Source organism: Acinonyx jubatus, chromosome B4 (assembly GCF_027475565.1).
Source record: "Acinonyx jubatus isolate Ajub_Pintada_27869175 chromosome B4, VMU_Ajub_asm_v1.0, whole genome shotgun sequence".
Classification (NCBI taxonomy): domain Eukaryota; kingdom Metazoa; phylum Chordata; class Mammalia; order Carnivora; family Felidae; genus Acinonyx; species Acinonyx jubatus.
This window is the reverse complement of record NC_069387.1, coordinates 60,447,988-60,463,023: the sequence shown is the minus strand read 5'-3', so window position 1 is coordinate 60,463,023 and position 15,036 is coordinate 60,447,988. Positions and strand designations below refer to the sequence as shown.

At 39.1% G+C, this 15,036-nt stretch overlaps 1 protein-coding gene across 1 annotated transcript in view; it reads right to left on the bottom strand.

Moving 5' to 3' along the window:
• Window positions 1-15,036, bottom strand: part of CCDC91 (coiled-coil domain containing 91) — a 381,398-nt gene that overhangs the window by 10,240 nt on the left and 356,122 nt on the right. The window lies entirely within an intron of this gene.

The following is a 15,036-nucleotide window of genomic DNA, read 5'->3' as shown; positions in this document are numbered from 1 at the left end:
TAATGATAAAATAAGAATAGAACTCAATGTGAGAGCTTCAATGGATCTAAGAGGCCACCCGAACTCAGTGTTTTATAGTTCAGAAAGCTACAGATTTGCTTAGCCCATATGTGGCAGAGCCACAATGAAAACCTGAGCACTGGAGGCTCCTGGTCCAGTGAGCCTTGGCAGGAACTTTCTGACATCAGAGGACTCTTTTATTCTAAAAAGAAAATATTTCTTGTGGGAAATCAGTACTATGTTCTTAAACTGATTTTATCAAAAAAAGGACGAGACTGGAGATGGCGAAACAAATCCTAAGTGTATAAACAATGTCATCCAACTGCTGTATAATGACTACATTCCAGAGGGGTTTTCAGAGTGACAAATGACTTCAAACAAACATTTGGTTCTGGCGGCACCTTTTGTAAGTGGCTTTAGAGGAACTGTGGAATGCAGAAGAATGCAGAAGAGAGTGGTGATCTAACCAGACTGGGAATGAGGAAAATCCTATGTCAAGTGACTGGAACAGAGAATAAAGTAATGTTTATGAAACCCCCCTTTCTATCTGAGTGAGACAACAGGGACTGCCTAGACCCAGATGTTCCATGTAAGTGAAGAGTTGCTCCACGTGACCCAAACCCAATGGCAGGGACCAGACTGCACATGTGGGAGAGCAACAAGCCACCATCCCGCCAGCAAGGAGAGCAGGTAGAAGCTGGCAGGCAATGGGTAGTGTGGGAGGCAGCAGGTTGAGGGGAAAGGGCACTGCACGAGGATTCAGAGGACTTGGGTCCCAGTCCTGGCACTTTCACTAGTTGTCCTAGTTGTGCCACCTTGGGTAGGTTACTTAACATCTCTGGATGGGCTTCAGTTTCCTACTCCATAAAAGGAGAAGGTTTCATTCCATCTTTGCCGGCTCGAAAATTCTGCTTTCCAGGGTTCACTAGTCAAATGCCTACAGCAATGTTTCCCAACCCCCCAACCTGAGGCAGTTTGACCCTTCAGGAGACATCTGGCAATGTCACAACTGGTTGTCACACAGTGGGAAGGGGCTACTGCTGTTGGCATTAGGTGGGTGAGGGACAGGGATGCTATTCAACACCTCCAAGTACAAGGAAAGCTCCCCACAACAAAGAATCACATAGCCCAAAATGTCAATAATGCCAAGGCTGAAAAACACTAACTGAAAGGACAATATGACAAACCCATTTCAGCCAATTACTGTCATGTTGCCAGATCTGTTGAAGAGAATTTGAAAATGTGGATTTTTTTTGTAAAATATGCCCAATTGAAGAGAGAGCAACATATTTTTTTTAATACATAGAAAACACTCTGGGAGCCAAATAAAATGGGGCTTTAGGACAAATTCTGTCTGCAAGCTGTCAATTCCTGAAATCTAATTAGCCACATACTGTCCAAGTAATTAGTGTCATTTAACTGAAAGCGTGGATTTGTTCATCTGTGTCTAGTTATCTGAGCTAAAGTGAAGCAGGTCACGGTTAATCCGTGTGCGTGCTCATACACACGTCTGTGTGATATAGTGGAAAAAACACTACATGAAGTGTTCAGAGACATACCCACTTACCATGTGGGTAACTTGAGGGTCAGAATCATTAAATTCTCTGAACAACAGGGTCTCCACTTTCATGGAGGGTATCAATATTCTGTCTACTTCTCCAGGTTGTCACAGGATAATAGTATCATGGAGCTGAGGGGTGCCTAGGTGGTGCAGTCAGCTAAGCCTCAGGCTCTTGATTTTGGCTCGGGTCATGATCTCATGGGTTCATGAGACCGAGCCCCACGGAGGGTTTGGTGTTACCATCATGGAGCCTGCTTGGGATTCTCTCTTGCTCTCACCCTCTCGCTCTACCCCTCACCTCACAAAAATAGTAAATATTTAAAACAATAAAATAAAAATACGTATCTTGGAGCTGGAAGAATCTTCAGAAATCACTTCATACACAGTTATGCCCAGAGAAGTGATCCCATGACGTTGCCCTCGAACTCGGTCAATGGCAGGCCCGGGGCTTGGAAGCAGGTGTCCTGACTCCCTATCTTTAGTTCTGTGAGGGTGAGAGGAAGGGAGGTGGTGTGGGTGAGAGTGCCAGATGTACACTCTTCCAGATGTGGTCTGCCAGCATTTGATCTTTCAGTTGTGCCTGAGCAGCACCAGATGGGACCCGAGGAGGAAATGAGAGGGACGGGAAAGCTCTCTGGAGCCTGTAAATGGCTCCCCTGTCTCCCAAACGGAAGGTTGGTGTTGGCGTTCGTTTTTCTCCAGCGTACACCAGCAGGCAGGTCTCTGGTCAGCAGCAATGCAAGTGAATGATATTGAGCAAAAGGAGGCCTGAGCCAGAGCGTGTGACTGGCTCAGCACGGACACTGTACCCTGCTCAGAAAAACTATGCAAGAGCACCTCCGCACCATCAGTGGGCTGCTGAGAGGAACAGTGCGGTCACGGCGCCACAGGGGCCCACGCCGTTCATGGGAGCTAGTGGCCTCAGGTGACTCTCCAAGGCTAACCATGGTGTATAGACAGAACCCTTCCCCCACCTGCCTCCTCGGAGCACCTCCAGTGCTTTCCTGCCCGCGACTTTGTTCCATTACTGCCTCCTGTTGGGGATGAGCCCCGTTCCTGTGCTTACCTAAGTGCCTGGGTCGGCGGCTCACAACCGGGCCAGGGGCTGCCTCCGAGGCTTTGCCGAAGTGCAGCATGCGCATGTCTGTTCTGCAGCCGGCTTTCCCCCGTGGGGCGGTGGTGCGCCCCCGGGCGGAGTTTCAGCTCCCACCCGGGCTGCCCTGCGCAGGTCAAGCAACTGCTCTCTTAAGTTCTCAGAGTCGCTTCCGTCTTCTCTTAGCCTGCTCGCTGGCTGCGGTCGCACGGAGAGGCCCGGGTGTTGGCATCAACATTTAGAGCTTCTGTCTTTTTTCTTTAGTGCTAACCCGTCTCCCAAGCCCATGGTGAACATCACCACGGGCTGTCCTGTCCGTGGAGCGGGTGAGACGGAACTTGCTGATGCTGCAGCCGCTGCAGTGCTGTGCGCTCGGCCGTGCTGTGCTCCAGCAGGTTTCACATTTTTTAGTGTAATGACAGAGTTTTCAGTTACTTACAGGATGTAATTATAAATACATATTTGCAACAGAACCAGCTTGATGTGCTTATTTTTCCATTAATAGCACACTGCCCTTTTTGGAATGTGTGTACCACCCTTTCCTTAAAGCTCAGCTAAAGCCTTAACCTCCCCCTCTTAGGCCTTCCAGCCAATGTCTTTCTTATGCCTGTACCACTGACTGGGGACTGGAGACTGTCTCATCCGTTTATGTGGGATTGAAGGAAGAGTCACCTACTGTGTGTTCTACCCAATATAAAGAGTATTAACCTTGAAAAGCAACACTTCTTAGATCCTCTTTATCTCCATCATGTGAGCTAGTGCTGTAGTTACTAGACTCCCAAGAAGATTTAGAGTCCACAGAGACTTTGAGGGCCAGGGACCTAATGAAATAGCATCTTGCTTCCATGTGAGAGTGATAAGTATTTTGAAGAATCAGACATGGGAATAGCAGAGATAAAGGCCAGTGACTAAAATGAAGTTGGAAGACACAGCTCAGGGTGAGATCCAGCTGAATGTCAAGGTGTCAAATAAGTGGCAGTAGTGGTGGTCTGGCCAGGCCTCTCACTGGTGAGGCAGAACAGTGGAGACAAGTTCTCAGGTAGATGCTCATCTCCAAAGAGAAGAAGGACAGGGTTATTAGTCACCACTAGATTTACCTCAAATTTACCAATTTGCAAACCAGTGTAGCTGCCTTGAGCCAAGTCACTAAAGGGGCAAAGAGAAATGGAAGTTACACTGTAAGCTCCCTCCATATGGAAGGCTGCATGAGACGTGGGGGAGGCTTGTTCTCCCTTAAAATTTATTTTTATTTCTTTTTAATTTCTTTTTAATGTTTATTTTTGAGAGAGAGGAGGAGAGCACGAGTGGAGGAAGAGCGGGGGGGGGGGGGACAGAGGATCTGAGTGGGCTCTGTGGTGACAGCACAGAGCCCGATGTGGGGCTCAAACTCACCAACCATGAAATCACGACTTGAGCTGAGGTCAGACGCTTGACTGACTGAGCCACCCAAGTTCCCCAACAGTCTATTTTATTTTTTTTGTATTTATTTTTTATTTTTTTAATGTTTATTTATTTTTGGGAGAGAGACAGAGGATGAGCCAAGGAGGGGCAGAGAGAGAGGGAGACACAGAATCTGAAGCAGGCTCCAGGCTCTGAGCCACAGAGTTGACTTTCAGCACAGAGTCCAACGCAGGGCTTGAACTCATGGACTGAACTGGGAGATCATGACCTGAGCTGAAGTCGGACGCTTAACCGACTGAGCCACCCAGGTGCCCCCCAACAGTTTATTTTAAATGATGGCAACATCCAAGCTATTTTTTCCAATATCTTTACCAAATTTGAACACACGTCCTTGAAACCTCACCCAAATCCCAGCGCAATCTTCTGACATTACCAATTCCTCTTGAAACATGTTTATGTTTCAAGCAAGTGATTTTATAGCAAGAAGTGATTTTACAGCATCATAAAATGATCATATTACTAAGGATTCATACACAAACACTTCTTAACTTATTAACTGAACTAATTCATTTCTTCAGTGCCTGCATTAGTATGGCCTATCTGTAATTCACTCGCCTTTGCAGAGACGGGGGAGAACATGATGGGAGAGTGAGAGCGGCTCAGAACTGAAGCCTGTCCACCCCATGGAGACTGGTAGGATAGGCAACATCTACAGGAGAGCTTAATTAGGCCAATCCAGGGGATAAATTCAAATCCGTGACCAGAATTTGTGAGGCTAAGGAAGCAGCATTAAAAGGGTGTAGTTTATATTTTTCTCATTTTTTTCTTTCTCTATATAAAAGACTTAAGTTTTTTAAAAGCAGTGTTAGTTGCACAGCAAAATTGAGAGGAAGATACAGAGATTTCCCAAATACTCCCTGTCCCCACACGTGCATAGCCCCCCTGATTACCAAAATCCCCCACCAGAGTGGTACACTTATTATAATTGATGAGCCTATATGGACACATTATAATCACCCAAAGTCCACAATTTACTTTGGGTTGACTCTTTGTATTCCAAGGGTTGGGCAAATGTATAATGATATTTATCTATTATTAGAGTATCATACTGAGTATTTTTACTGCCTTAAAGATCCTCTGTGCTATTCATTACTTTCCCCTTCACCTGCTGTCCCCCTCATCACTGATGTTTTCATTGTCTCCATAGTTTTGCTTTTTCCAGAATGTCACATAGTTGTAATCATACAGTATATAGCCTTTTCAGATTTTCTTTCACTTACTAATATGCATTTAAATTTCCTCCATGTCTTTTCATGATTTGAGAGCTCATTTCTTCTTAGCAATGAATAATATTCCACTGTCTGGACTTACCACAGTTTATCCATTGACCTACTGAAGGGCAGGTTTGCTTGTTTGCTTCCAAGTTTTAACAATTATGAATAAAGTTGCTATAAACGTCCACGTGCAGGTTTCCTGTGTGGACATGAGTTTTTGACTCCATTGGATAAATACCAAGGGGCACAGTTGCTGGACTGTATGGTAAGGGTATTATGCTCAGCTTTGTAGAAACCACTAAATCGTCTTCCAAAGTGGCTGCATCATTTTGCATTCCCACCAGCAATGAGTGTTGTCAGCATTTGATGTCAGTGTTCCAGGTTTTGGCTATTTTAATAGGTGTGCAGTGGTATCTCATCATTGTTTTAATATGCATTCCTCTGATAACACAGGGTAGGGCATCTTCTCATTTGCTTATTTGCCATCTATATATCTTCCTTGGTGATGTGTCTGTTAAGGCCTTTAGATCATTTCCTAATTGGGTTGTTTGTTTTCTTATTGTTGAGTTTTAAGTATTCTTTCTATATTTGCATAATGGTCCTTTAGCCAATGTATCCTTTGCAAATATTTTCTCCCAGTCTGTGACTTGCCTTCTCATTGTCTTAACATTGCCTTTCAAAGACCAGAAGTTTTAATTTTAATGAATTCCAGCTTACCAACTATTTATGTCATGGATCATGCCTTTGGTGTTGTACCTTAAAAGCCATCACCAAATCCAAGTTCATCTAGTTTTTTCTCCTATGGTATCTTCAAGGAGTTTTATAGTTTTGGATTTTTACATTTAGGTCTGTAATCCATTTTAATTTTTGTAAAGGGGGAATTTCTGTGCCTAGATTCATTTTTTTTTTGTCTGTAGATGTCCTTTTCTGTCCAAAGACTCTTTTTTCAATTTTATTGCATTTGCTCCTTTGTCAAAGATCAGTTGACTACATTTATGAGGGTCTACTTCTGGGGCTTTTTTTTCTGTTCCATTGATGCATTTGTCTATTCTTTTTTTTTTTTTTTAAGATTTTATTTTTAAGTAATCTCTACACCCAACATTGGGCTTGAAACCATAACCCCAAGGTCAAGATTTGCATGCTCCTCTGAGCCAGCCGGACACCCCTCTATTTGTCTATTGTTTTGCCAACACCACACTGTCTTGTTACTGTAGCTTTATAGTGAGTCTTGAAGTTGGTAATGTCAATTCTCCATCTTTGTTTTCCTCTTTCAATATTGTGTTGGCTATTCTGGATCCTTTGCTTCTCCATGTAAACCTTAGAATTAATTTATCCATATCTATAAAATAACTTGCTGAGATTTTGATTGGGATAGCATTGAATCTATAGATCAAATTGGGATGAACTGACATTTTGACAATATTGAGTCTTCTTTTCCATGACATGAAGAATCTATATTTATTTAGTTCTTTGATTTCATATATCAGAGTTTTATAGTTTTCCTCATAGAGATCTTTTACCTCTTTGTTAGATTTATAACTTAAGTATTTCAAGTTGGGGGGGTGCTAATGTAAATGGTGTTGTATTTTTTTATTTCAAGTTCCACTTGTTCATTACTGGTATATAGTAAAGCAATTTACTTTTGTATATTAAAATTGTATCCTGTGACCTGGTTGTAATTGCTTATTAGTTCCAGAAGTTTTTTTGTTGACTCACATTTTTTCCATAGATGATTTTGTCATCTATGAACAAAGACAGTTTTATGTATTCCTCTCCAATCCGTATGCCTTTTATTTCCCTTTCTTGTCTTGTTGCATCAGCAAGGACTTCCAGTACAATGTTGAAGGAGTGGTTGAGAGGACATCTTGGCCTTGTACCTGACCTTAGTCAGAAAAATTTGGGTTCCTCATTAAGTGTGATGTTAGCTCTAGGTTTATTGTAGATATATCTTTATCAAGTTGAAGGAGTTCTCCTTTGTTCTTAGTTCGCTGAGAGTTCTTATGATGAATGAGTCCTGGATATTATCTAGTGCTTTTTCTGCATCTACTGATATGATTAATGGTGATATCATCAGTGGCATGTGATATAATGATTATATTAATTGATTTTTGAATGTTGAATCAGCCTTGCATACTTGGGATAAATCACACTTGGTCATTATGTTTCTTTCTAAACTGTTTTGGTTTTAGTTTGCTAATATTTTGTTGAAGATTTTTGCATTTATATTCATGAGATATTGGTCTGTAGTTTTCTTGTAATGTCTTTGTTTGGTTTTGGTATTAGGATAATACTGGCTTCCTAGAATGGATTGGAAAATATTCTTTGTGATTCTATCCTCTTAAAGAGATTGTAGAGAATTGGTATAATTTCCTTCTTAAATCTTTGGTAGAATTCTCTGTGAACCCATCTGGGCCTGGTACTTATTGTTTTGGAACGTTATTAATTATTTGTTTAATTTCTTAACTAGATATTGGCCTGTTTAGATTGTTTATTTCTTCTTGTGTCAGTTTGAGCAAATTATGTCTTTCAAGGAATTGGACTATTTCATTCATGCTGTCAAAATTGTGGACAAAGAGTTGTTCATAGGTTTCTTTAACATCCACAGGATCTATAGTCATGACCCCTCTTTCATTTGTGATATTAGCAAATTTGTGTCCTCTCTTTTTCTTACCCTGACTAAAAGCTTACTGTTTTGTTGCTCTTTTCAAATAATCAGCTTTTAACTTTATTGGTGTTCTCTATTTCTTATTTTCATTTTCATTTTCATTGATTTCTGCTCTAATTCTTATTTCTTTTCTTCTGCTCACTTTGGATTTAACTTGCTCTTCTTTTTCTAGTTTCCTATGCTAGCAACTAAGAGTGTTGATTTTATATCTTTCTTCTTTTTTTAATATATGCATTCAATGCTATAAATTTCACTCTAAGCATCACTTTTGTTGCAGCTCATAGATTTTGTTGTGTTTACTGTATAATTCTTAGTGGTTCCAAGAATAAGCTTAGACTTTAAGAAATTTGATGAATTTGGTGAATGAATCCTGGGATGATAGCCCCTGTGAATGAATGAAATTTCCCAAAAAGTAGGTGTTGATTTCAAGGAGCAAAGCAATAAAGAAAGACACTATATTTGGGAGAGAAAAGTAAAATTGAAATCAAGAAATAAGGTTAGGAACAGGAATGGCTATAGTATACTGCCTGTAAAGACTTAATTTGGGGAATCTTTCCTGGACTATGGAAATAAGTGGATAGTCAATTTTTTTTTCCTGTAATACACCGCAATTCTTTTTTGTTTCCACTAGAGCTTAAGAACAGCCAGCTACCTGTCTATAACTTTATGAGATGGCAGTAAACAAGGAAATGACACAATAATTAAAAATAGAACTATCATCAAAATCCAGCAATCTCGTTTGGTATTTATTCAAGAGAATTGGAATCAGGATTTCAAAGAGATACTTTGTACTTCCATGTTCACTGCAACATTACTCCCAATAGGCAAAATATGGAAACTACCTAAATGCCCACCGACAGATGGATGGATAGAGAAAATCTGATATATACATACAAAAGAATATTATTCAGTTTTAAAAGAGGAAGAAAGTCCTAACATTTGTAGCAACATGGATAGACCCCGAGGACATTGCACTATGTGAAATAAGTCAGACATAGGGAGACAGACAAATACTGTATGATCTCATTTGTACCTAAAACCTAAAATAGTCAAACTCATAGAAACAGAGGGTACAATGCTGATTGCCAAGGGCTTAGACTAAGGGAATATGGGTAAGTGATAAATAAAGATTGTAAAGTTTAATTTATGTAAAATAAATAAGTTCTAGAGATTTGCTATACAGTAGTAGATTATTATTATTATAAAGACTTATTATTATTATTACCATTATTACTATTATTACAAAGTAGGTTAGGAGAAACCTTGGGAGGTGATGGGTATGTCTATGACTCTGATGGCAGTGATGGTTTCACAGGTGTATGATTACCCCAAACTCTTTGAGTTGTAAATATTAAATATGTATAACTTTTTACATGTCAGTTATACCTTAACAACAAAAGACAAAAAGATAGAAATGACAGAACTATCAACACAAGTAAGGCCCCTGTTCACCTCTTCTTGACCATCCTTTGACAATGTGGATGTGACACACTGAGGAGGAGAGAGGAAAACTATATATCTCAGGTGAGGCAGCAATCAGGGATGATTCAGAAACAAATATAAACTAAATAGTCTCTTTTCTTTACTAAATATGTCATAGGGAGATGACTCTTAATGGGAAGAAAAAACTGTCTCTTGGGTCATTGGTGGAAAGGCCCTGCTGCCTTCGTAATACAATTAGCTGTTTTCTTTTTGTGTTATAGGAGCCATTCCATTAGAGCTACATTATATTTCTTTATAAACAAATATAGATACTAACCATCAACCAAGTAAGGGATGCTCAGTGGTTCTTTAATCACAGAATATTGTAGAACTACTACCTTTTCCTAAGTTGTTTCTATGAATAATTTGCAGGGTTGTGCGACATGCAGGTAACGCAAGGAAATAGGAATTATTGTTTTTACGCAGACCATCTTGTTTCTTGCCTGTAAATTGCCTCCAAGTGGCTTTGAAAACAATATTGCTTTACATCGCTTTCAAAGAAGGAGAGTTACCTGAGAGCATTTACATCTCATATTCGACAGAGACTATTTCTGTGCACCTCCATCATGCCATTCAGATGGACTACATCAGTTAGTGTTTCTTCTTAAGGAGAAAATCCACTGGGGTGCAGGAGAGTTTAGAATTTTTGCGATGAAAAGATAGAGGGAGAAATTACAAAAACCAACTGTTTGGAAGAAATCTAGAGCATCCTAAAAGTCACTGTAATTAAAACACAGCAGTTTGTAATTATTCTGAAGAGAAAAAATAGTAAGAAAGGCTCAAAAATACTAATGTGGTTACCCAAGGTCCTGCCATATTAATTCGAACTGACTTAGATATGATATCTTCAGATGGGCTGAAAACTATTTGGAAGGCTTAAAACAAAAGAAACTGCATTATAATTAGGTGGAAAAAGCAGTGGGTTTGGAGTCACTGGAACATGGGGTTGGTTCTGCCATTGACTAACCAACTGACCTTTGGCAATTCGTGGAACTTCTCTGTGACTCAAATTTTGAAGCTGCAAAACAGGATACTACCACTTAACCTTGGGTTTAAAGAATGTGTGTAAAGGTTATTTTCTTTTTTCAAGTGCTGCTCTCCACACCCCTCTTTCTCTTCTTTCCATCCAGTGATAGACAACCTCCTGCCTAACTTCCCCACCAGCCACCTGCTTCATCTTTATTTGTATATTCAAATTCTTCCTTAGCATAATCCTTGAATCTACACTTTTTTAATATTTTGCAAAGCCAACATTCAATGTCATTTAAAAAACTTTACCCTTGAGTATATTTATGTTCAGTGTTTCTTCAAATTATACATCAAATTAAGAAAAAAATCATTCCTCTCATTATCCCTTTGCTCTTCATTTACCATTTGCATCTCTTTGGCTCCCACCATTAGTTAAAATTAATTCACTGTTCAGGTTCTTGTTATAGGTGAAGCGGTCAAACATAAGGGGGTTTACTGAGGTATTGTTTTGATAAGGTCAGAGTCGTCTCTGTAACAGTGCTCAGGAATAATGATTGTAATTCATTATTTAAGTAGAAGTTTCAGTAGAAATTCTTAAACTTTATTTGTATTGAAATAATCTGAAACATAAGTTAAAAAATGAAAATTTCAGAAGCCTTCTTCAGAAGATTCTGATTTGGAATGTTTAGGTAAAAAACCAGGAATCTGCATTTTTAACAGGTATCCCCGGTGATTCTGATGTGGGCGACTCACAGACCATCCCTCCAGAAATGCTATTAGAGGTTATTTAGGCATTTCCAAGAGTAATCTGGAGTTTTCAATCCTTGTGGCTTAAAAAAGAATATTGTATAAAGAAAAATATTTGCAGAAGGATTTTTTTATATTAAAAAATGTGATGACGTATGTCATCAGAGCACAAACTGGAGTTTGGATGATAGTTTGTTCATTTAATACCTGTGTGACTTAAAAAAGGTCATTAGTTTTACTTTCCTACTGTGTAGCATAATAACACCATTAGCCGCTCCAAGCAGGTATCATAGGGATAAAATGCATGTAAAATAAAAACACCTTAGTCATGAAAAGTACGATAGAAACATTAATAGTTCTCTTTAGTATCGATAATTTCAAGAGCTAGATTATTCAACTAAATGAAGAAAAGCTAAGCCCAGATTTTCCATTAATTAATGTTTTCACCCACATAAAGTATGAAGGGTATGTTTGTCAGCACCCAGGAACAAACCAAGGCTAGACATAGGCTGAGGTGCAACCATGAAACATCTATGTGATTAAATAGCAGTTTTCTGGCATTAACAGCAATTCAATAGAATCTGTGCTTTAGTACAAAGAATTGCTAATACAATGTATAAATAAACTTTAAATGGCATTTTTTTTCTTATTGCACTAATTCATTTCAGACAAGTTCAACCCATCCTTCAAAAGAAAGAAAAGGAAAGTTACCAGTTACGGACTAGCTGGAAATGAATTATGCAATTTTCCCTTTATCTGGGAGCCATTTTTTATTCTGCGTAAGATAGTGTCAGGTAGATCACAAGTACACTGATTACAAATTTATTTATAATCCAGGGTCTGGATTTTGGAATGTAGTGAAAGATCAACTGAAGAATGTGGTGGTTTGTATCTGTCTCTGCCTGTACCCCTTCAAATATATATATATATACACACACACATATATTTATAACATTCATACAGAGCAAATGCATGACAATATATGACATACACCCAATGTATGTGTGTGTGTATGCACGCCACTTTCAGATTAATACACTTTTTTTGGCAAGAGTAAAAGTGTTTAGTAAAATTTTCCAACTTTGAACAGTTAAACGTAACCCTGGCATGTGCTTTCATAGCAAAGGTTTGTATCCTCATCATGTTTGTATTCTGGGTATCTTGTGTAGTGCCTACAAACATGAGACACTGGAAAATACTAATCGTTGAAGTTGATCTGATCTCTGGAACAAGACCCAGAGATTCTCAAGGGTCTTAGATTCTCAAGGAAGTATTAATGTAAACAGGCCTGATTTTCTCCTGAGGTTTATCTCCTCCGGTTATTAAGACAGAGCAGGTTAGGGGCGCCTGGGTGGCTCAGTCGGTTGGGCGTCCGACTTCGGCTCAGGTCATGATCTCGCGGTTTGTGAGTTCGAGCCCCGCATCGGGCTCTGTGCTGACAGCCCGGAGCCTGCAGCCTGCTTCAGATTCTGTGTCTCCCTCTCTCTCTGCCCCTTCCCTGCTCATACTCTGCCTCTCTGTGTCTCTCAAAAATAAATAAGTGGTAAACAAAAAAAAAAATAAAAAAATAAAAGACCAGGTTATACTGCAATAACAGAAAACTCCCAGATCTCAGTGACTTATACACAAAAAAAGGTTTAGTTCTCATTCAATTAAATCAGTTGGTTTAGTTCTCATTCAATTAAAATCAGTTGTGGATGTAGGCAACCCTCCAAGCCAACTGTCCTTCATGCGTCAGCTACATGTTGTAGATCCACAGTCTCAGTACAGGTCTCTTCCCCTGCCCCCCAGCATGGGAAGAGAGCTTGGGACTGGCATCAAGAGTTAGATGTGTTTGGCATGGGTGTGACACATATCACTTCTGTGAAGCCGATGATGAAGACTATTAGATGGTGGCGCTGCTCCACTTTACTCTCGTGGTTTAGGGAAATATAGTCCACTCTGTGTCCCGGAAACAGAAGAGAACTGGATACAATAAGACCAGAAGTCTCTATGATACAGTTTAAATGGTTTCCAAGGAAACACATAAGAAGCAATAAGCTTCTTTGAAGAGGGGGAGAAATATAAAGAAAAATAAATTATGAAGAAACTACTTAATCGTTAAAAAATAACAGATCTTAGGTGATGATTATGAAGGAAAATTCCAGCTTGAATACATTTTTAATCTAACTAAAGCTAACTTTAAAAGTCAATGTGAGTTTATTTTAAAACAACATGTATCTAATATTTTAAATCAGTCTTTTGTTTGTCAATTGATATCCAAATAAAAAATACAAATAATAATAGAACTGGGAAGATAGGAGACCCAATAGTAAGCTGATTAAATTATGTTCTGAGGTAAGTTTTCATTCTGGCATGAAATATATGGTCTACAATCACTGGGACTTTGATTAAAGCCATTTTCCCTTCCTTTGATTGTATATGTTTTTTCCTTGAGGAATTCTAGGAAAAATGTTCTAACATAATGTAATTATGATTTAAATTCATGCTAGGCCAAAGCTGGAAGTATTGTGCCAGTATAGTTTCTGGTCATCACTGAACTTCTATAAAATGGTTGCCAGAATTGAGTTGACTCTCTCAGAGTTGTTTAGAATAGCTTTTCTCTGGGACTTTTTCAATACCAGATCCCTCATGGATTAAAAACTGGACCGATCCCAAGCCTGACACAAAGAATTTAGAACTAAATTGTTAACATAACTTACGATAGTTTCCTCCTCAGTCACAGAGGTGTGATTAAACTTACTGGTTCAGCCATTAGAGTTGGCTAGTGATCCTTGAAGAAGAAATTGCATGAATTTATAAGAAATGGAAGCCAAGCTTAATTTTAACTTTTGTGTGAAAGCATCTTCAATATTATAATTAATCTTCTTGTATGAATGTAATTTAGCATAGTTTGAAATACCATGTGCTATGGGAAAGCTCAAATGCAGTACTTTCTGTATGTGCTGGACTAGATCAAGTCTGAATTCCCCTCCAGACCTAGAATTTGATGTGTAGACAGAGCGTGCAATTTTGCAATCTGCCAAGCCAGAAGAGGATTTAATATTACATTCAAAACTGTACTCAAATTGTCAAAAAATGTTCAATAAAATAACATTGCAAATTATACTCAGTCAAACTAGCTGGCAAAGGTAGCATGACAAAATTGAGGAATAAAGCTTATGGGACTTAGTGTTATTTACATGTTTTCAGGGCTTACGCTCTGGGTGGCTCGCTATTTACAAGACAGAAGTTTCCACCCTTACCCTCTGCTTTAGGTTTGAGACAAGGCCAAGTCCTCCTTCTGACTTCATATGACTGTGGTCTAGTTCAGATTAGTGTTTGTCACCACTCTTCACAGCAGACAGGAATGCAGCAGACTGGGGGAAGAGGAGAAGGGTGGGGGAGGAGAAGGGGAGGAGGAGGGGAGGAAAATGAAGAGATTGAGGGACTAACTCTGTTCAAGGGAAACACCTGAGACAATCACAACAATGACATATGGAGGCTGCATGGCAGTCAGATGTTCACAGTTTAATTTTAGAGAACAGTTGAAGAGCATTTTAGAATTCTCAAAGTATTTGCTACCACCAGAAGAAAAAGTCATTCAGTAAAGTGTTATTATGCTCCCTCTCTGAAGATGTTTCTCAGAATTCTAAGCTTCTTAGAAGCTAAAGGGACATCTGGCTGAAAGATGACAGATCATAAATACTTTTCCAATAAATTAAGCTATGGTTTAACAGAAAAGAAAAACTATCAGTCAGAACAAATGAATCAACATAACACAAGTTTTCTAAAAGTTAAAAAATGACATTCCATCAATATGAAAAATATTAACAAAAAATAATGAGAAATTTTAAAGGTCATG